This window comes from Lactuca virosa, chromosome 8, assembly GCF_052849685.1.
Source record: "Lactuca virosa cultivar CGN04683 chromosome 8, Lactuca_virosa_CGN04683_v6, whole genome shotgun sequence".
NCBI lineage: Eukaryota > Viridiplantae > Streptophyta > Magnoliopsida > Asterales > Asteraceae > Lactuca > Lactuca virosa.
The window spans coordinates 291,044,531-291,067,664 of record NC_136433.1 but is presented as its reverse complement, the minus strand read 5'-3'; the positions used below and the strand labels follow the sequence as shown (position 1 = coordinate 291,067,664).

Sequence of the window (23,134 nt, the reverse complement as noted above, 5' to 3'; positions counted from 1 at the left end):
TTGTGGTTGATTGTCGGCCATTCTATGGTGGTTGAAGATCTGGAATACTTATTGATGACGTTTCCCTTCATTTTCATTATTGGACAACATATCCAATGCGCGGGTTTGATAATACTATGTTGGTCAATATGATCTAAAAGATTGTCCTTGATATTTTTTTCTGGATAGAAGAGTTCTTATTTCTTACCTAAACTATATTAAATATTTGTAAACTCTTGTGATTATCACCACGAACAAATATTTTTTTGGGTGAAATCAAGTTCTTACATGAATTGAATAAAATTATGTGATTATCACGAAGATGTTTTGACTGACCACTTTATGTTTTGTCTTTTCAAAACAATATATATATATATATATATATATATATAGACTTAGGTTATTTTGTTTAAAATAATTATTGTGTTATTGTATTTATAAATATAGGCCAATCAAATTTACTTATTTTAAGAAAATGATTAATATATATTATTGAATTAGATATAATTGAAAAAATCTTCTTAATTAATTACAAGGGTAATTTAGTCAATTAATATAGATTTAATAAAGGAAAATTGCATTTTTTTAAGGGATCATAGATTCTATTAATTTTAAAAATCCGATTTTACGAATTATAATTCCTTTAATTCGGACATTCTGACATAATATGTTTATGAGTATATTCAAAAATTCTTGAACAATCATGAATTTAAAAATTTCTTGTAGAATAACAAATTCTTGAACAATCAATTGAAGAATAAAAACAACAAATACATTATTTCTTATAGAATACGGCTAACAATTGTTAATAATTACATCAAAATCTAACAACGACTAATACATTCTAAAAGAATAATGAGGTCCGTTTCAATTTTGTGGTCCGTTCTTCAAGCATCAACTTCTGTGATTCCAACAGAATTGGAATTCGTCATTCCATTCCAACAGAATTGGAATTCTTGATTCCATTCCAATAGATATTAGCCAAAAAACTGCTCATTCTGATATGTATATTAGCCAAAAAACTGCTTTTCATTTCCTTTCCTTCCCTGTCAAACACCCAATCCAAACACCCATTGTTTTCTATCCAATGACCATTTTGACTCTGTTTCATAAATCAGAATAGAAATCAAAAGCATAATCTATTTGAAAAGAAATAAGAGCTAACGCCACATCAAAAATTAAATCACACTAATATAAGACAGGAAGCATACTAAAACCACGTTTTTGAAACAACATTACACACAAGCAGTGACGGAGCTTGAACATATAACTAGGGGGCCGAAAGTAAAAAAATCTAAAATAAACGTTATTACTCAAAAAAATCAATTTTTTTCAGCATTTAAACACCAAAATACCTAAATTTACAATTCTTACATATAAAAAAACCAAATTTTTTAACAATTAAACACCAAAATCTACCAATTAACTTTAATTTCTGCAAAAGAAAACATATAACATTGTTTGAGATTCTAATTTCTTGATTCCTAAATTCCAACAACAATAAAATGGAGGAACAATTCAAATCAATTAACAATCTCAACTCATTTAAGACAAACAACAAGCAATTAGAGGAACAAATCAACAATCTTAGCTTATTTGGAGTTTTGGACAAACAAGAAGCAATTGGAGGAACAACAGTGTGTGAAATCATTTAACTGTGTGAACTGTGAAATTCCCACAAGGCCACAACAATCAATTAACCAAATTTGCAAATGGAGACTGAACAGTGAACAACAGAACAAGATTACACGAAGGAACATATAACATTGTTTCATTTGTTTGAGATTCTAAGTTCTTGACTAGTTGACTATCTGATTTTTCTTCCAGATTACACGAAGGAAGAATAGAACTTACAGAAGAGATTAAGAGAAGACTGAAAATTGGAATTTGAAAGTCTGCTAGCTGCTGTCGCCTACTGTGATGGCGTGCTGCGTCTGCGGACTGCGGTGGTCTGTGGAGGCCGGAGGCGGAGCGGACAGTGAGGCGTGATGCACTGAGGCCGTGAGGCGTCCGACAACTAGAACATCGACCAATGAAGAACCGATTCAACGGATTGACTGAAGATGAGGATTGGGATTTGCCGATTTGGGGTTCGATACTTCAATTCACGTCATTCCGATTGGGCAGGAGTGGCCAAAGCCCAATTTTCATACACCTGGGCTTATATCTCGAAAGATTTTTCCGGCGACCCTTTTGGGTTCCTTTCCTGTCGTTGGTCAGAAGCAAACCAACGGAGCAACAATAGCTACAGTCGATGGTGGAGTGGTGGTGCTACACGATCTGTAGGAGGCAAAGAGGGCTGCAATCGCCGACAAAAAGTCGTCGACCATAGGCTTCTTCTTCGTTAATTTCATAGACGAGAGAGAAAAAGAAAGCAGTGAGGGAGTGATAGTTTCATCGATGTACAAGGTCGATAAGGCTGCCCTTCTTTTTGTTTCAGGTCATCGACGGGCTGAATATAAGAAAATAAATTAGGTTAAGAGTGAAGGCTAGGAAGATTATAGCGATTATTTTTAGAAGTTATTAAACAAATAACTAAATTATCCTTATTTATTTATCTATTTATTTAATTATTGACCAACATTTATGCATACGATAACACAATACTTAGTTTAAACAAATAAACCTAGTTCTCTCTCTCTCTCTCTCTCTCTCTCTATATATATATATATATATATATATATATATATATATATATATATATGTGAAAAAAATTCAATAGAGAACCATTATTTTTTTTTGGAAAGGGAACTTCCCTAACGAGGGTTTCCGGGCCAGCTTTCGTGCACCGACTAATCCCCCGCTGCAAACATGAGGCTTTGCCTCATGCCCTGGAGTCACTGCAGGCAAACCTCCATGGACACAAGGGCTGAGTAGTGTCAGGATTTGAACATGGGTCAATAGGTTATCCACCATATCTTCCACATGCCTTACCAAGTCACCACAACCCAAGTGGTTATTAGAGAACCATGGGTCAATAGAGAACCATTATTAATCAAGGAACCAAGGAACCAATCCAAAACGTCGAAATTTAAAACGATCAATGGCAAAAGGAAGTGTTGTAGACTTTTACAATGGACGCACATGCAACAGATTATAACAAAACCAATTCATTTTTTTCGTTTAAAAATTCTTTTAGGCCATGTTTTTTATCGAAAAAAAACTGAATATACCATTGTCCACAATTTTTCGTCCTCTTTCCATAGAGATCCATGATGATATATTAAAAACGAACTTTTTTTTTCGAAAAAAACTCACTTCATTTTCTTTGTTGAAAAGTTAAAGTCTATTTTTTTATAGAAAAATAATTAATAAATATATCAAAATTCATACTTTTTGGTACTTTTTAAACATAGATTCATATTCATGTTAAAAAAATGCTATTTCAGTTCAGATTCACATTGTGAATCTGTTCAGATTCATATTGTGAACCTATTCAGAGTCACATTGTGAACCTTCTCAGATTCACAGTGTGCATAATAGTAATTCAAATTCAGAATGTGAATCTGAACTGATCGAGGTTTTTCACATTATGAATGTTAAAAATTTAAATATTTACAGTGTGAATCTACAATGATCAAGGTTTTTTTTATAGTCGGTGTCGATGTTTATTAATAGACTACACAAAATTAATATTTTTGGTATAATTAATTTTTTTTGATAAAAATAAACTTAAATATTGAAAAAAACTAACAAAATGAAGTGAATTGTTTTCGAAAAAAAAATTCGTTTTTTATATATCAACACGGATCTCTATGGAAAGAGGACGAAAAATCGAGAACAATGGTATATTTGTTTTTTTTTCGATAAAAAATGTGGCCTAAAAAAATTTTAAACGAAAAAAAAAGGTGAGTTTTTTGGAAAGGATGTGGATTTTTTGGTATAATCCGGTGTGTGTGCGTCTAATATACAAGTGTACATTTATTTCCTTGGTCGTTGATCATTATGATTTCCGACGCTCACGATTAGTTCATTGGTTTCTTTTTAATTATGGTTATCTATTGAACCTCACACTATATATATATATATATATATATATATATATATATATATATATATATATATATATATATATATATATATATATATATATAGGGCTTAGGGAATATGTGGCTGTTATGTATCTAATATTAGGTATAGAACCATCAAAAACTACATTGATTTAACAAAATGCAATCAAATCTCTCTACCATCTTTCTTATATCCTCTATTAGACTAGATGATAGGCTTTGTACATATTTTTATGAAGTTTTAAATATTTAATTTTGCACCACAAACCATGTATAAGAATACATTATCAACTACCGATAAGTCTTCATATTCAAATTTAATATAGAAAACTATAGTGAAAGATTGAAATTGTTCATTAAAAACCCAATAAACTTCTTCCCATAACACATCAAAAAAGAATCATGCAAGTATTACATATGGTAGGTGTCAAAGAAAGTTATGAAGCCTACTGGAGGTCTAATATAAACAACACATTCGAAATACATAGATGTTGGGGATAAATTATGAAATCAATAATTTATATGAGCTTAAAAGCAATAGGAAGAAGCTAACAATGAAAAAAAAATGTGATTTTTAATCAAAATGAAGTCAATTTTGATGGTTCTATACCTAATATTACATACATGACAGCCACATATTCACTTTTCCCATATATATATATATATATATATATATATATATATATATATATATATATATATATATATATATATATATATATATATATATATATATATATATATAGGTAGGTTTATATGTAGATGAACATTTATTATGTGGACGTAGGGACCAATTAGAATTTAGAAAAACTTAAACTATTAATTAAATAAAAAAGGTTAGTTTGGTAATTTTATATATATAGGTAGGTCCACAAATATTCTCCTAAAATCATGTTAATTACATATATAATATTAATTATTTTCCAAAAATCAGATTTAAATCGAGACTTTAAATTACATGATTCATACCTAACATAGAATACTAGGGTTTTTTTTATGTTCTTGATTTCTTTCCCCCTTTTCTTCCTACGTCGATAGCAGAAATCATAATCTGTTCAACTATGGAGATCAATGAAGAGTGACGTCTACATCACCGCCTCCATTATGCAATCGTCTCCGATCTTCTCCACCATCTCCATTTGTTCACTCTTCCCTTGTCGTTTTACGAGATCGTGATGTGATTCTAGGGCTCGATTCTTTTCTCCTCCTTTTGAATGTTTGTTCTTATAGGTTTTGTCTTCGGGTTTTCAAAGAAATTGCAAGATTGTGATGTAATGTCAATTATAGGTGCTGATACGCCGACAGCCACTGAGTCCTTTCAGGCCGCTGCCCTAGTGAGCCAGACTACACTTTACCCTAAATACCTCATGAACCAGAACTTATTCAGATCGATCATGCTTGATGCTTCACCCGACTGAAGCTATAACCAAAGGTGCAAACTGGTATGATATTTTTTAATCAAGAGTCAAGAATACATTGTTTGTTGGAGTCGATCATCAATTACTTCAACAGGTAACAAAATCAATCTTATATCCCTAGTTTTCACCTTGTAATTAGGGTTTTAGAATTAAATCCAAACTATTTTGTCAATTTTTTGTTTACTTCTCTGTCATCATTGGATTTCTTTACTACATTCATCAGATCCTTGAAGAAGCAGGCACCGATGTTCTCTTATCAATTTCATTGCTTGTCAAACACATTAAACCTTCAGTTCTCTTTATCTCATGTAGAATTATATTCCCTCTTTTGCCCAAGAACTTTAACAACACTATTTGGCATTTCCCTATAAATTTAGATGATACCTACTATAAATATTTGTAATTGTAAAAACCTTATTGAGTTATTGCTATTACCTTTACCAATGACAGTTCTGAAGAAAAGAAAGATGCTCTTATTTAACAACTTACAAGATATAATGGGCTGTAAGTTTCATTTTTCTGTTTCAGTGATGTTACAAATAATATTCTTTAGGAATGTAATGATGAACTCTCATGGGTGTAATCTGCATCAATATCTCCTCTTTCCTTAAGTTTATGACCTTATGTTTAGTGGTCTTTCACCAAATTATCTTGCTTCTGGTTTCCACTTACTTTATTAGTCTGTACTTAATGGAACTTAGAATCTAATTCAATTCAGATTGATGATTTTAGGATAGAAGCAACCGACTCAAGCCTAAGCATATAATATTAGCAACAAGTTAAGTGTTTTATTCTTAAATAATAAAAACAAATGCAAATCGTGGTCAATGGTGTTATCACATTTGATCAAATTTCATTTTAAAGTATTTGCTCTTTAAACATTTAACATCTTTTGGATTTCACCTAGAATTTGCTTTACATTCTAACAGAATATGATATTAAGAACACGTGTTTTATGTAATTCCCAGATTCTCACAGAATGCCTATTATTCTGCTTGCAGGTCAATAACACGGTATTATTTAAAAGATGAATCTTTTTTACGTGTACATTACATAAATACTGGAAACAAACTAAGAACAGATGGGGATTCTTCAAGAATTGCAAGAATGTTTTTTTTTAAGATTTTTTTATTCATTTGATGTATTGCACTTTATAATTATACTTTTATTTTCATTCGTATAAAAGTGTAACTAGATTCTACAAGAATATATCTTTTACATTAACATTTTAACCTTTCAAATGCTATGTTATTCAAATGCAATGTTGTTCTGCAAAATTTGTATTCTAACATTCTCATAGAATATCATTCTATTAGAAAGTCATTCTGGAAGAATAAAAATCGGGTAAAATTAAAAATAACGTTAGGATTAAAATTGAATTAATTAAAAAAAAATCAAGAATTCAAAATAAAAAGTACCAAATATCCCTTAAATTCCGAAAATTTCATCAATAAAATTTTATGTTTCCTAAATTGAAGATAATGCAAATGTACAATATTACCATTTTTTTTAATTAAATGACATATATTTTATTTTCTTTAAATTAATAATATTGGTAAATCAATTTCTTAAAATAAGCAAAACCATTGGTCCATATTCATCTCTACATCCACACAATAGATGTCATCCACATTATAATCTAACCATATATATATATATATACATGGGAAAAGTGAATATGTGGCTGTTAGGTACCTAAGCTTAGGTATAGAACCTTTTAAATGACGAAGTTTTAAACAAAACAAATACTGTTTTATTTTCTCTTAACATTGTTTTAACAGAAAACCATTGAATTGAGTTAAACTATGGAATGAAAAAAGATCAATTATATATCTTTTTATCACAAAACATCATTGAAGTTTATAGGGAAAGTAAAAAATCAAAATTTTTTAACGAATATAATTCAAAAGTTTTGTCCTTCAATTAAAAAACTATATCGAATGATTTGTGAAAAACTTGTTTGAGTTATTGCATGTTCTTTGTTTTATATTTTATTCTGTTAGTTTTCACTTAAAATTTAGTAGGACTCATTAAATGGTCATGACTTTTAATGTTTTAAGTTCTTAGACACAATGAAGAAAAACAAAACATAAATTCGATCGGTTTAGTATGTCACTTGATTAAGAAAAAATAGTAAACGAGATATCATGATTAGTTTTGATATATATGGATCAAGAATACACAGTTTGGAGGGTTCTATATATAAGCTTAGGTAGATATCTCGTTTAGTATTGTGAATGTTAAAAATTAAAATATTTACAGTTTAGATTCACAGTGTGAATCTATACTGTTCGAGATATTTTTTTTAGTCGGTGTTAATGTTTATTAATAGAGTACAAAAAAATTAATATTTTTGGTATAATTAGTTTTTTTTTGATAAAAATAAACTTAAATATTGAAAAAACTAAAAAAATTAAGTGGGTTTTTTCGAAAAAGAAAAGTTTGTTTTTTATATATCATCATGGATCTTTATGGAAAGAGGACGAAAAATCGTGAACAACGGTATATTCGGGTTTTTTTTTTCGATAAAAAACTTGGCCTAAAAAAAATTTTAAAATAAAAAAAGGAATTGGGTTATGTTATAATCCGGTACATGTGCATCCATTATAAAAGTTTACAACCCTTCTTTTTGCCGTTGATCACTTTAAATTTCGACGTTTTAGATTGGTTCCTTGATTAATAATGGTTCTCTATCGAAGTTTTTCATATATATATATATATATATATATATATATATATATATATATATATATATATACATATATATATATATATATATATATATATATATATATATACCTCTCTAATAAATGAAACCTAAATTGCCACATGTCCTCTTTTTAGATCCTTGCTTTGCCACATGACATTTTTCTAGACTATAAGTTACTTGTTTTCCCGCCCATCTTATACCCTCTCCTGACTCGGAAATTTGAATCTCATCCTATATACTTTTGAATTGGAAATTTGAAATTAAGGTTTAATCAATCCTATAAAATCAGCTAAAAATCTTTGACCATTATCTCAATCAAATATAATCCATATTTGAATGTTAAGTCCTATAATTATCACGTATAGGAATCTCTCACCACCACTGCTACACTTCCACCATTGCTATGTCATCATCACCACCATCCACTGCAACCACCACCAACGAACAATCTCCATGACTTACTTAAGAAAAAATGGAAGGAGACGACATTGATTTTTAGTTTTAGCACTAAATTGATTTTTATCCCTAAATCTATGTGAAGTATTCTTATGCGATTAGGGTATAGATAATATCATCCCCTCATTTTCTACGCACTAGCAACCAGCTCCTGGAACAAAGTCAGATATGTTTCAGATTCTATCTTTTTGCATCATGTTTTTTCATCTTGTGACATGACTTCATCGAAAAAAACTCCTCTGTTTTTTCAACAACTATCTTTTCCTAACTTCACATTCAAATAACTCTTTCATCGTCTGTTTGGTTCTTTACAATTTTGATGACAATAGAAAGTTCAAAGTTAATTATAAACAGACCATTTGTTTTTATTTCGTTTTCTCTATCAATTTTCAGTTATTGGGATATTTTTATTGATGTTAAAAGTTATGCAACATGTACTGATCACATATGTTGTTTTGATATTTACCAGACCCACCATTTTTTGTATATGCGTATTATTTTGAGCCATAATTTGATTTTTTTCTTAACATTTGAAGTTTTCGTTTTGTTTGAACTTGAAATAAAAGGAATGCTCTTGGATATGACTCCCAATCAGATAAGCACATAAACATGTTTTTAAGGTACATTCAGGTATGAAATAGTCAAGTTCAGTTGCTATCTTATATTTCTTAATTGCTGTAATCAAAATCATTTTAATCTTTGGTCATGATGTTTCACAAAATAGGAGACGAGACGAAATAATTTTAAGATGACAGGTTGAACACAAGTGTGATGCCAAGGCACAGTAACATCAAGGTCTTATTTCTTCATTTTTCTCATATTTTGGGCCATTTTCTGTCATAATTAAATAATACCCTTTTAAAATTTGTAACATTCTTTATGATTTGATTTTTTATTATCATACAGGTTGGATTAAGTTTTCTTAATTCAAGAGTGAAGGGAGGGTGTTCTGGATAGGTTTACTTAGAAGCAATTCACAATGGTTTTGGAAATTTATGGATCTGTATCATGCTAAAGTATAAAATGAAATGCAAGTTTTTCCATATATTATTTTTAATATTTATTTAATAAAATAAAGGACAACTTTATTCTTATTACCATAACTATTATTCTTGCACAACTTCATTTTTTACTTCATTTACTTTAATCAAGCTATGTACAACTTTATTTTTACTTAGTTACTATATTCAAGTTGTTATAAAGTTGAAAAGTTATTTAATTGTTTTTGAATATGTATTTATTATTATTTTTTAAAAAGAAAAAACTTGTACTTTTTGCTTTATATTGTTTACGAGTCACATGCAGTAAATCAAATTAATGCAAACAAAGTGACATAAAATAACTAAAATATATGTTATCATTACTACCCTTAAAATTATCCGTTCTACCCTTCTGTTTCTCCAACTTGCATTTTTTTCTTACATGTTACTTACTACATAAGAACATGATAATAGCAATGAACTATGATGAAATCAAAGAGTGTTTTTTTTTATTTAAAAAAATGATTTTTCAATAGTAGGTTGCTATGTATAAAACCTTACGAGAACTGAAGTTTTGTTGTAGCCAAAACCTTTGTCGTTAGAGATTACAATTGTCTTGGCAATGACAACTAATAAAACAGATGCCAGCAAAATATCAATGTGGTTAGTGTATGGGCAGTGGAGATAAATCAACATCCCAATGTTTGCAAGAACCAAAGTAGTGAAGACATTTCGTATAAGCATCAATAAACTAAACAAAATTCAATTCTAAGTTTTTTTTTCTTCTTCTTCTTCTTCGTTCTTTTTTTTTTTTTTTTTTTTTTTTTTTTTTTTTTGTAAAGATAGAAATATAACATACATAAATTACATTTTTGGCCCGTTGATTTTTTCAATTTTGAAAAAATACTGTTGTACATTGGCATTTGTCATAATACTTTGTATGTTCTCTGTAAATGTTTTTTTACGCTTTCTGAAAGTTTTTGTATCTTTTTTTTAATGTACATTTCCTGTAACTTTTTCTTAGTACATTGACATTTTTATAGAAAGTCGACCATTTACACGGAAAATTGCGATACTTTCAATATCACTATTCTGATGACAAGGACCTTTTTTGTAACATCGTTTACAATTTATGTCATTCTGTGAATAAATTTTTTCCCTTATGTAATAATATATTTTTCCATTAAACAACCCGCAACGAGATAAAGATTAGAAACACTACTGAGAAGTACAAAACCAAACTCTCTTATTTGTGCTAAAGACATTCCAACCTACATTTTTGTCATACATATTAATTACTACATGATATTAGCAATGAACTATGATGAAAGCACAGAGTGTTTTTTTTATCTAAAAAAATGATTTTTGGAAAATAGGTTGCTATATATAAAAGCTTATGAGAACTGAAGTTTTGTTGTTTTAGCCAAAATCTTTGACAATTATGGAGGTTACAATCGGTTAACACATTAAACTTTTCATAAAAATCAATCTATGTAAATCTATTTTTAATGATTATTATTTTTATATTATATATGTTATTTTACTTTGTCAACCGTGGATTCCACGGATTATAACCTAATATATATATATATATATATATATATATATATATATATATATATATATATATATATTTATTGATTGATGGTTTCTAATAGTGGCCCATAGGTGGTCGACGATATGGTGGCCGATCGTGAAGTTTCATAGGTCTAAGAAAGGAGAGAAGGGGGTAGGGTGGGATGACACCTAATTCAATTTATATTTATAAATTATTAATTATTAAAAATTTGTTTAGAAACGTAAAGAATAAATTAAAAGGGTAAAAAAATATTTCTAATTGTTTTAGATACCAAAACTACTGACACTTCTGTGTTTTGACCTTCCATAAAAATTGTAAACTTTTTAATCCCTATCCACAACTTTTAGCAAACCAAATTTATAATTTTGCCTATTTAATTCATTATTGCTCTTTGATTTTAATTCCATTGTGCTTTTGAAATTCCATCTTTCATTCCATTTAAAAGGTTGTACATAACATTCCGTCCAAGGATGGAACTCGAAAGGAACCCCAAGGCCTAGTTACATTCGTGAATCAGCCCGCCACCTAATAACAAATTAGTGTAAATCAAAAAAATAAGTAAATATAACGGATAATTATTATTATTATTATTATTTTTAATTGTTTATCTTCAAGAAACACAGATACAATGTTTCTGAAAAATATAAATTGTAAAATACGTAACTCTTTTAGCGCTCTTGGATTCGGGGATCTTGTTTGGATGCAGTTGAGAGATACACATGACATTAATTACAAAAGATATCATCCAACTTCACTCATGTTTTCTGTTTGGAGTTTTTACAATTTTACTTAAATATTACCACAAAAAACAAAAAACACTAACTTATTTATATTTATTTATGTATTATAACATCAATTGTTTCAATTATAATAATGCACCTTCATTATTCTATTAGTATAATATCTTTTGAAACAAAAAATTAAGCAACTATAAGATTGTGCGTTAACAATTTTCTTTTTAGCGAATTATATTCTAAAAAATTCTACTTAGATATAACCTTAAAATAAATGAAATTTCTATAGGTAATCCTCTTTTGTTTTCAAATTACACTGTTGCTATGTAAGGAAGAAATAAAATGTAATATCATAACAAACAAATCAATGAAAATAAGCTATTGATTATTACATTTAACCATATATTGTCTAGAGAATTAGCAACAATTGTAGCAATGAATGGACCAAATATATGCCATATGCCACATTTAGAAAGGATATAACCAATCATTTCAACTTCCTCGGTGTTCCCCATGTTCTTACCAACAACATCCGTACATTAGGCAATGAGATGTGAATTTCGGCTGAGCATATTGTTGTCACACAGTACAAATAAACAAAATAAATGGAAATATGATAAGAGATGAAATGTCACTTTATAAAATACATTATGGTATAGAACGGCAAGTTGCCATGAAATTGTCTCAAAAGCCCGATGATTTACGATATTTAGAGAGGAGAGAAACAATGTTTTTTCTTCTATCATATTTTTCTCCATGTTCTGCCGTCCAACCATATCCTTGTATTATGCGGTGTAGGGGTGATCATAAGAAACCGAAAACCACCAAATCCACGATATCAAAATCCAATAAACAAAGTAGTATGGACAAAAATTAGTTTACCATATAAGTTTTATTACGAAAATACGAGTGCAATAATATTACAGTTAGCTTTCAACTTTTTATGATTGTACACTTGTGATTGGTATGCAATTATTTGCAAGGGATTTATATATATTGTATCAAAAGTTTAAAATCTTTAGGCTGAATTAATAAATTCTGAAATTGATTGGATTATTAAATTAGTCTTAGATTAGGCTCTTGTTGACTAATTAATTAATTTTTATTAATAAATTCGGAAATTGATTTATTAATTTATAAATCCGTTAATTGTTAATTAACTGATTGATAGTTAATTGGCAGTTAATTTCGGTTTTTAAGCATGTATGATGGTTGACAATTTTAAATGATATTTGACAACCTATAAATAAATGATTAATTGACAAATTGAGGGTTGATAAATAAACACAAAAACACAACTTTCTTTCTATCTTGTTTTTATTGGAAATCAAGGAAGCATTTAGAATTTCCATATATTCAAGACTTTCTTCTTAAATTCATTGTTGTATTCTCAAGATAGACTCGTACCAAAACAATTTCTCTTTTAAAACATTGCAATTTACAGGCCACAATCTATATATTTTTATGGTTGTAATTCTGTATAAACATCAACATTTAAATATGTATTATGGTTTGTGAAATCTTTAATATATAAACTCGATTTATTTATGTTTGGGTTTGTTATATTGGGTGTTTGATTACTTTTGTCATAAAATAAGTGATTAAATGGTTGATCAAAATCCCCCTCTTTGTGGATGTGGAATACCTTGAGGTTCATTAAATCATTGAGGAATGGATCGAGTTACAGTGTGATGTAGATATTAATAAGAATGGAAATAGCTAATATTGGAGCACTCAACAACTCACAAAAACAATATATGTTCTTTACAAATTAATGTCAAAATGCTCAACATGGAAATAAAATAACCTTAAGCACATTCCCGTGTAGTCGGTATCCACAATTTCTATGCCTCGGTGGCATAGAGAAGTCGCGACCCTCTTAACAAACTATATTTTCAAATTTTTAAGAAATTTACCTGTATGCGTATGACATTTTGAAACCGTACACACATTTTCTTAATTATCATCTTCAACCTTCTTAGTAAACAACAACCTTCGAACGGATCTTATCGAACATCTTGAAAATGCATACATATCGAACCTCGATGACTAGCAGTTTAGTAATTAATTAATTTCTTTAATTATCATGTTTGACTGTAGTTTTTAATTAATGATATATTTTATTATTATGTGTAATTATTTAATTTAAACATTTTATTAAAATTAGTCAGGGATAACAAGATTATCAATACACCATTACATATATTTATAAAAATATATAATACTATATATAAAACATTAATAACTCGTCAGTCAAACCAATAGTAGACCTTACTAATGAAGTCATACTATAAGAAAGGTATATAAGGAAATGACATATAAAATGATCGTTAAATGACTATCGTTTTCACTCACCACTTTTTAGTGTGGTAGATTTTCGTTAGCCGAAAAGGTTTAGATAGAACGTAAATCTCGTTAAAAGCATAACATAAAGTACTAGAACATATAAAAATCTCACTCTAGAAAAATGTGAACTTGTATTCTAATCCATGAAAATGCATATCGTTTCTTTGTGAGTCGTTAGTGGAGCGTACGTGGTTAACTGAGACACTAATTTGGGACTACACAGTAGAAATAACGGAACAACACGAGTTTATGATTGTTGATTGAGCGTATGGATAACCAACACACCAATGTGAGATCATAAATGAGAACGAGGGTGTCATGCATGTTGCATGGTTATTCACATATTTTTTGTGATCTTCGGTATCTCAGTCACAAATGTAAGATAATCTGAGATTAACATATCATTAATAGTTCAATGAATCTCAAGAGATCTACAAGTTTCATTGTGATTGGAATTGGTAAAGTGCTTTACCTACCTAAAATAGATTCAAGATGTGGTTACGACATTCTCATCATATTACGAATTGAAAATGTGTATCCTATCCTTAATATAAAATTGTGTAACGTCCCAAGATTTAAGACCAATTTTTTTTATAATAATAAATAAACCCTCATCCAAAACGTTTCATAAAAACCATAATGAGAGTATATCAATAATCATCTAGTTACATCAGAGTCAAATAAAATATGGAACAATGTAGTGTGTGCGATGCGATCATCCCGAGCTCTTCCCCTTCGATCCTGAAGTACCTGAAACATAAACTAAAAACCGTAAGCACGAAGCTTAGTGAGTTCTCCAAAATACTTCATACCATACATATCAAACATACAATGGGCCAAGCCCAACAACCATCGGGCCCTGCCCGGCATCGAGCCCCGCTCGGAACAGATCTGTCAATAATATGGCATGCGCCCAACATCATCGCATTAATCAGGCCCCGCCCTGTATACGTTTAAGCACATAAACACATGCAATAATCACAAAGAGAAATAGCATACAATACACTTATCAGGCCCCGCCTGGCATCGGGCCCTGCCCGGTATACATAGAAAATACAATGCATGTAAGAGTCACACAAACAACTAGCATCCTAACCATAATAAATCATGGGTCGGCGATGCCTTCGACCCGCCAAGAACAGTGAGGAAACTCATCTCAAGCTGCTGAATATCTCAGATAAAAGTTCGGACTGCTGATCTAGAAATCCCCGCATACCACCATCAAATAATATCCAATTAATTATCGGTCCACAACCCATAACTTGGAATCCTAGTCCAATTGTCCAACACTCAGGGTAAAAGACAATTTTACCCATTCCTCACTTGGCCCAAAAACCAAGGCCCAATCAAAAAGTTCCATAAGCCCAATATGGCCCAAAATCCTAATGGCACCCAAAGCCCATTATGGACCCAATCCAAGAAGGCCAGAAGCCTAATAATGTCCTAAGTTAAAAAGATTATTGGCCCAACAAGGCCCAAATCCCTACTAGTCCACATATGGGCTAAAAATGCGAAAGTCAACAAAAAGTCAAGCTGCTGAGTATGCCCGACGTACTCAGACTTATGCCCAGTGTACTCCTCCGGAGCCAGTATGCGCAACATATGTGCTGGGTACACCTAACGTACTACATAGAAAACCAACCCTTCCATTAAGCACTTAATCGGTTAAGCCACTAAGGCAAACTTTCTGATCTGATCCTAAATGGTGTCTTAACACATAAAGTTGGAAACTTTACACTCTTTCATGACTTAATGGGGCCCAAAACTCAAAAAGAACAATAAGAGTAACTCTAACTCATGCATGGGCCAAGATGACTCATCAAGATGGCATTTGTATGAACAAGGGACCTAAAAAATGCCAAAATCTACCATCGCAAGCTTCTGGAGTAGCTCATACTCTCAAGCATGGCTTAAAGGACCATAAAAAGCATAAAAACAAGCCCTAAACTAGATCTATCATAAGGAACCATCATGTTAGGATCTTTATACCTAAAATAGCTTGTAGAGTTGATGAAAATTCTAGATCTTCAAGCTCCAAGTCCACTAAAGCTTCACCACCTTGAAAGGATCCAAAAACACCTCAAAATCACAACAAAGGCTCACAGACACTCAAATTAGGCCTAGGGTTTCATTCTTAGGGTTTTGAGAGATGGAGGTTGGTCATAAGAAACTCCCAAAGCAACATAAGTTGATTAAATAGGTCACAAACCCTAAAAATTAAGGTTTGCCCCAGATGAGCGCACGCCCCGCGTACTCCCACGTACGCCCAGCGTATGTGGGTTTCCTCCACGACCAGACTTCAACTCAATACACCCAGCATACACATAGCGTACGCCCAACATACTCGGCCATTGACTAAAAGCACTAAACTTCTAAAGGCCATAACTTCTTTATTCTAAGTCTGATTTTGACGTTCTTTATATCCCCGAAAAGGCAATGAGACACTCTATAATTCTATCAACTTTCCCTTCGTCTTAAAGCTTCCCGAGCTTAAATCCAAAATTCATAAAAGCCCTGAACTATCACTTTACGGTTATACCCTTGGGCTCTAAAACATAACCCGAACTCCCTGATCACCTAATCTATATTATCAACATCTAAGGGGCCTAAATCTCTCTTTCCCCAAGGCCCATAGGCTTATGATAACCAATCTTCGGGTCACGCCCCGAATTAGGAAACGATGTGGAACAGGGTGTTATAACTCTCCCCTACTTAAATTAGATTTCGTCCTCGAAATCACATCCTAACCATCCTCCTGGAACCCAAATGCTTCGACCAGTACCTCCTGATTTCCCCGAATCACCAGAAAGGTTGTCTCTTACCCTTAGCGACCCTCCAAGGCTACCATCGAACCCTAGCCTTTCTAGAACTCACACTACTAATGATGAACAAATCATTGATCCTTTAACCATCGAACCAACACCTCATTGTTATATTTCTGAAACCCCCAAAACTTTGCCTGACCTCCACACAAGTAAGGCCATCCTGAACATAACCACTAGGACCCCATACTGCAATCTAAACTAAAATACGTCCTTTTCATCATGTACTATCCAATTGATACCTTTGACTGATAGATTCCTTAACCATAAATTGATGATAAAACGATCTTTCAACTCTCAATGCTAGTCCCACCCATTTTTCAACCTGATAGACGACCCATATCCTGAAATCTAAAGATCTTACACTTGTATTTTATCCAAAATATTTTGATTCCACGACGACCTTTCATTAAACTGAAATATAAAATCCCCAATCTACCGCTGAAATTGACAACCTCACTCCTGACCCAATCACTAGGCTCCTACTGAGAGTCTAACTAATAGAGGCTACCTTAGCCTACACATCATACAAATACCAATTACTGACCGCAGAATCGTCCCACTCCAAACATAATCCAATACCTTTCCCTAACCAATCTCCACGGGTCCTCTCTCGTACCATCTTAATTATACGGGCCTTGCCCATGGGTCTCACTCGAACTGCACAATCGAACGAGCCTCGCCCAACGATCTCACCCAATCGAGTGTTGTACAGGCGTAACCTTGCCTCGGTTTCAACGATCCTCATATCAACTATGAGTAATCTTCCGATAATATTGTCTAGCCTTGACCCGAGCATGCCCTAATCATTCCTCAGTTTCACGACCATTCCCATAATGGCTTACCTTATTCTGGTGAACGCCATGATCCCATCGCATACTTACAACACTTCCCTGATAGCCTATCATCCTTATGTGTGCTACAGATACCCGTAGTCTTACAACATTCCTACATCATCCTACCAACCTCGTGAATGCTACGACTACCTCGTAGTCTTACAACACTTCCATACTACCATAGACCCAACCCATGGTTTTACAGTCTATCTACCAAACCAACCATAATCATTATAAGTCGAACCCGCTTCCGACTATACCCAATCAAATGTTAAGGTTCTAACTCGAAACCCGAAGCCCTAATCTGACATGAACATGGAGATAGGCTCTAACACAACCCTCAACCTGGGTCCATCTACATACCCACCATGTGTCACTACTGATGCACAAAGAAACTTGAATATCCATTCTTGTGCACCCTTAGACCAACGATCCTCCCCCACTTGGATTCGATTGCACTCTTCTAATCCAGAAACAATTTGGTGGATTCCCAATCCATCCCACAACCTAACGATTCCAACTTTTAACAACTAGGGCTTACAAGAAGTAGCATTCTATTACTAGCCAACCTTAGTGACCGTACACATGCTTCAAAACCAAATGTACACTTCCCGAATTCTCAATGAGCTTAATAATCCCATGTATTTCCCATGATACAACCCCAAATCCTTAAGCCACCTCGGCTCGTGGCATAGAACTACAACCCCTAACCGGAACGGACGAATCATCAATTCAACAACCCATCTGCCGAAGGATCGATGTACTCAAAGTTTGTCAAAAGATACCATTTGATTTCTGCATAAAATCCTAATGACTAAAATAACCCATGCGAGCAACACATTCCTAATAATTAAGAGTAATGCATTACCACTGTTCAATCCCTACTAATGGTAGTAGTCGGCAACCTGAGCTTTGCAACAACTAGCTTTCCTTGACCAGCCAAACCTAGCGCTTATATATTCCAAGAGCGGGTGATCATTCCCATGTAACCTGCAACTGACCTTGCTCCGAAGGCATTACAGATCTTACACCCATAATCGAACAAATTCCTAACTACCTCAAAACCATGAACACCCCTACACATTCTGCATTCAAATACGGAATGCCTACCTTGAGGAATCCTTATATTCTCGGTTATACCACAAAAGATCTGACCGGCTGCTGCCCTCCCATGCAGAATACTCACGCCTCTTCTAAACACATCCTACGACATGCAAAATGGTATATGACAACTTTCTGGATAAAAATAACTACATTACTCATACAAGAGTTCTATTCTTAGATAACCAGCGCATAACATTTCATATACATTAACACGGGATCATAAGCATAATGATTTAAAGCATGAAAGAGAAGAATACGATACATACCCACAACGTCTTAAGGTTTTGCTACCCCTTCCCGCGGAAGCACCTGCAATGGAACCTGAGCCGCCCCAACCACTAAATGTGGGCAATTTTCCCTGATATGACTAGGATGATGACAACGATAACACAATTCTACTCCCAGGGTGCATTCTTGGTGATGGTGGCCCTTCCATTCGTACCTTCCATATTTAGACTTGTTGCGCACACGCTCATGGGTTCCTCCACCCTTAGTACAAATTTCGTGGCCCTTCAGATCTCCATCACAAAACATGACAACATCAAACTGCTCAGATGATGCTAGCAGAGTCGGATCATGAGTCCGCTTCCTCTTTCCTAGTTGCCTCTCCAAACTAAGCTCCTGCTCTCGAGTCATGTCGACCATCCCATCAACTTCCTGAAGTGCCGAGATCCGATCCTCGAACCTGGCTACCAGTCTGTCAGTGATACAACCAATAATGTCAGGTAACTCCTTGCGTAAGCCTCGCGAAACCTCAGTGGCAATCCAATCATGGATTCGATCCCCCGGAAGATATGATGCATAATCTACCTTTGATCCCTCATGACAAGAGATAGCAACAGGATCTTACTCCCAGCAAGATTCTAGGGCTCCACAAGCCTTGAGTTATCGATGGGCCCCCAACCGTCTTGCTGCAATCTCAGCCCTAAAAGCAGCGAAATGATCATCCAAGAGTTCCATAATCCCTTCCTTGATGGTACCAAACATCACATGAGTCTGCTCCAAAATATCGCGGGTGATATCCGACGAGATAAATTTCCGCATCCGCTCACCTATCGTCTCAGCACCAGTACCTGAGCGCGAAACAGATCCTCCTCCACGAGTACTCATCACCATACTAAAAAGAAACCATACACAAATGATCAGAACATACCCAAAGAATCCTCATCCATAGGCTTCCTAGATTCTCCGTGACTCCCCTCGATTCGAGTATAGATCCTGTGCTTTCAGTAATACGGATCCAATACTACCTTCCACACCTATCCATAATTTCCTCAAGAATTATCCCGAATCCTCCAAGTCACCTTCTCAAACTGATACCCCAAATCTCTGCTAAACAGCGCATCCAACTCACTACAACACATCCTAGGTTCCCGACCTCACCCTGCCATCAGCTGCTGAAGAACTCCCAATAATGTCAGTTAATTACTTCATTAATACAATCAAGTGAAACAAAGATTAGATAATCCTTTGAGTAAAAGACATATCCCTACAATGGTTAGACTCAAACGAGAGCTGCGGAGTAGGGTCAAATCACTCTGAGATTATTTAACCCATACACCACGTGACTTAACATATTCAATTAATAGTTAACTCACATCATCAAGAGTCCCAAAAAGCACAAAGAAACCAACATTCATGCAGTAACACTCCAAGCCATAGAATAAACAAAGAACCTCCAAAGCTCACTTGCTACAACCCATGCTAGGGACTTCCATACTCACTCCCGGCTGCTTTATGAATGCATATTATACACTATACAAGATCAAATAGACTGTCGAATAATAGACTCTACCCTAGGACCACAACCAAACGAGGAACATGAAGTAAGGCCAAATCAATCATTCCAGGGCTATATGATCCAAAGCGTATACAATTTTTAAAGCATACATATAACAATTACTTCTACCAATACAGATTTCCAAATCCAGCTTAACATCTAATCCTCCTAGGCTACGAGGCATCACATATCAGACCAATCCATCCAACCATCTGAAAATCCATTCTAGCATGCAATTCCATAAACTCAAACAATCAGGCATATAAAGCCATCTCTCCTAGCATGGAATCTTGAGTAGATCCTTAGCCCTAATCTAACAGGCAATTCTCATAACATAAAATCACAACAAACATGTATGGGTATTCTGAGAAAACTTACTTGATCTCGGTCGATTGCATGGACCACACCCCGTTCTTTTGTTAGAAAATTCTTTTTATAAAACATTCCTTTTATGAAAAATATACAAATCCTCGGTTTGAGTTCAGACACACTCGAGAGTATGCGTGAATCCCTCAAACCAAGGGTCTGATACCAACTTGTAACGACCCAAGATTTAAGACCAACTTTTTTTTTATAATAATAATAAATAAACCATCATCCATAATGTTTCATAAATCATAATGAAATCAGAGTATATCAATAATCATCTAGTTACATCATATTCAAATAAAATGTGGAACAATTTAGTGTGTGCGATGCGATCATCCCGAGCTCTTCCCCTTCGATCCGGAAGTACGTGAAACATAAACTGAAAACTGTAAGCACGAAGATTAGTCAGTTCCCCAAAATACCTCATACCATACATATGAAACATACAATGGGCCAAGCCCAACAACCATCAGGCCCCGCATGGCATCGAGCCCCGATCGGAACATATCTTTCAATAATATGAGATGGGCCCCACCTAATTGCATTCATCAGGCCCCGCCCGGTATACATATAGGCACATAAACACATGTAATAATCACTAAGACAAATAGCATACAATACGGTCAACAGGCCCCGCCTGCCATCGAGCCCCGTCTGATATACATATCAAATACAGCGCATATAAGAGTCACACATATAACTAGCATCCTAACCATAATAAATCCTGGAACAACATTGGTGCCTTCGACCAACCAACCAAAGTGAGGAAACTTACCTCAAGCTGCTGAATATCTCAGATAAAAGCTTGGACTGCTGATCCGAAAATCCTCGCGCTAAATTGGACTACAACAAAACTTGGAATCCTAGTCCAGTTTTCCAACACCCTGGTAAAAGACCATTTTACCCTTTCCTCACTTGGCCCAAAAACCAAGGCCCAATCCAAAAGTTCCAAAAGCCCAATATGGCCTACCAAATGGCACCCAAAGTCCATTATGGGCACAATCCAAGAAGGCACGAAGCCTAATAATGTCCCAAGTCAGAAAGATTATTGGCCCAACAAGGCCTAAAGCCCTACTAGTCAACAAAAAGTCAAGTTGCTGAGTACGCCCGACATTCTCAGACTTACCCCCAATGTACTCCCTCCGAGGCTAGAACGCGCAGCGTGCGATCTGGGTATGCCCATCGTACTCCATAGATAACCAACCCTTACATTAAGCACTTAAGTAGTTAATCCACTAAGCTAAACTCTCAGATCTGATCCTAAATGGTGTCTTAACACGTAAATTTGGAAACTTTACACTCTTTCATGAATTAATACGGGCCAAAACTCAAAAAGAACCATAAGAGTAACTCTAATTCATCCATGGGCCATGGTGACTCATCAAGATTGCATTTTTATGAACAAGGGACCTCAAAAATTCCAAGATCTACCATCCCTAGCTTTTGGAGTAGCTCATATTCTCAAGCATGGTTTAAAGGACCATAGAAAGCATAAAAACAAGCCCTAAACTAGATCTATCATACCCAACCATCACATTAGGATCTTTATAACTCAAATAGTTTGCAAAGTTGATGAAGATTCTAGATCTTTAAGCTCCAAGTCCACCAAAGCTTCACCACCTTCAAAGGATCAAAAAACACCTCAAAATTACAACAAATGCTCATAAACACTCAAATAAGGGCTAGGGTTTCGTTCTTATGGTTTTGAGAGATGGAGGTCAGTCATCAGAAACTCTCAAAGCAACATAAGTTGATTAAATAGGCCAAAAACCCTAAAAATTAGGGTTTGCCCTTGATGAGCATATGCCCCGTGTACTCCTACATACGCCCAACTTACGTGTGTTTCCTCCACGACCAGACTTCGACCCAGTACACCCAGCATACTCATAGCATACACCCAGCGTACTCGACCATGGACTAAAATCACCAAACTTCTGAAGGCTATAAGTTCTTCATTCTAAGTCCGATTTTGGCGTTCATTATATCCCCAGAAAGGCAATGAGAAACTCTA

General features: G+C 33.7%; 1 long non-coding RNA gene across 1 annotated transcript; it reads right to left on the bottom strand.

The window, feature by feature from the left end:
* Positions 1–729: 729 nt before the first annotated feature.
* On the bottom strand, positions 730–2,445 carry LOC145129227 (uncharacterized). Its single transcript, XR_013717391.1, has 2 exons — positions 1,834–2,445; positions 730–1,081 (listed from the first exon to the last, which is right to left on the bottom strand). It is a non-coding gene; the product is annotated as an uncharacterized LOC145129227 (long non-coding RNA).
* Positions 2,446–23,134: the final 20,689 nt, after the last annotated feature.